The following is a 1484-nucleotide window of genomic DNA, read 5'->3' on the forward strand; positions in this document are numbered from 1 at the left end:
AGCTGGTGAATCAAAATGGCCAGGGCGATGGAGATGCTTTCTTCTGCATCAACCTCAGTTGGCCTTGCTCTTAGGGGTAGTCACCCTGGCAAATTGTCTCACCCAAGCTCATTCCCTCTGAGTGGATGCCCATGCAAAGCAGTCCTGGAGATCAGGGTAGAACTAACTCTTCACAGGCACAGGAAACCTGGTCTTTCTTCTGTGGAGCAGCTGGTGGTTTCAAACTATTGACCTTGCTGTTAGCAGCCCACTCTGCCACCAGGCTTGAGCAAGACAAATAGTAGCCGTCTTTGGAAGTCATTAGACATTGAGACGGGATCATCTGAGCTGCTCTGCGCCCAAGGATAGTCCTTGCCCCAGAAGGAGGCAGCAAGCTGGTAAACAGGTGCCTCAGAGTTATAATGTATATGTTTAGAGGATAATTATTTTGCTTTTCACCTTGAGAAAATGTGTGTTCAGGTCATCTGACTCAGAAGCGTAACTGGAATGTCCTCCGATAATATCTTTATCCCCGAGTTTTACATATCCCGTCTCTTTGGCAGAAAGACTGAAAGCATAGGTGGTCTATGAAGAACTAAGGAAAGTCTCCACGATTCTAAGATCCCCAGTTCTTGCAAATTGATGAAGGAGCCGTGGTGGCATGTGGGCTATGCATTGAGCTGCTAACCACATGGGCGGTGGTTTGAACCCACCAGCTTCCCTATGGGAGAAAGATGAGGCTGGCTGCTCCCATGCAGATCTGAAGTCTCAAAACCCCCGGCCCAGTTCTCCCCTGCCCCTTCGGGTCTCTGAGAGATGCAATCGACTTGATGGCAGTGAGTTTGGAGTTTGTTGGGTTTGGGGGAGACAGCTGAATCGCTGGGTGAGAACAAACCACTAACACATCCAACTACTAACCCAAAGGTTGGAAGTTCGATTTCACCCAGAGGTTTCTCTAAAGAAAAGTCTGGCAGTCTAATTCCAAAAGTTCAGCAATCGCAACCGGGGCGTTGAATCGGTTTTTGCTTTTCTGCCCCAGAGACACCGAATCCCAATCTACCATTGACCAAGCTCTAGAAGGACCACCAGGGACCTTGCTAAAGTATACATTAACCAGTTTCTGTGTCAGTCCATCTGGGGTGGCAATGGACATTTTGAGCAGGAGGCTAAAGCTGAATCAACTGATTTGAAGCCCTGATTGAAAACCCTGAGAAGCACAGTTCTACTCTGATGTACTTGGGGCTTCGTGAGTCTAAGTTGGCTTGGCGGCAACTGGTAAATAACTGAGCTGAGGAGAGTTGGACACCAGTGTGCGTGTCCCTGACTTAAACAGGATACTGTCGGTCCAAAAACCAAACTCACTGCCATCAAGCCGATTCCGACTCAAAGCGACCCTGGACGGCAGAGTAGAACTGCCCCACATGGGTTTCCAAAACAGGAGATCCTTACCGGAGTAGAGAACCTTCTCTCTCTCTCTCTCTCTCTCTCTCTCTCTCTCTCTCTCT

General features: G+C 48.8%; 1 protein-coding gene across 1 annotated transcript in view; it reads left to right on the plus strand.

The window, feature by feature from the left end:
- Positions 1-1484, plus strand: part of EDAR (ectodysplasin A receptor) — a 41214-nt gene that overhangs the window by 1792 nt on the left and 37938 nt on the right. The window lies entirely within an intron of this gene.

This window comes from Echinops telfairi, unplaced genomic scaffold (genome assembly GCF_000313985.2).
Source record: "Echinops telfairi isolate 266 unplaced genomic scaffold, ASM31398v2 ScPeMD7_7467;HRSCAF=8505_1, whole genome shotgun sequence".
In the NCBI taxonomy this organism is placed as follows: domain Eukaryota; kingdom Metazoa; phylum Chordata; class Mammalia; order Afrosoricida; family Tenrecidae; genus Echinops; species Echinops telfairi.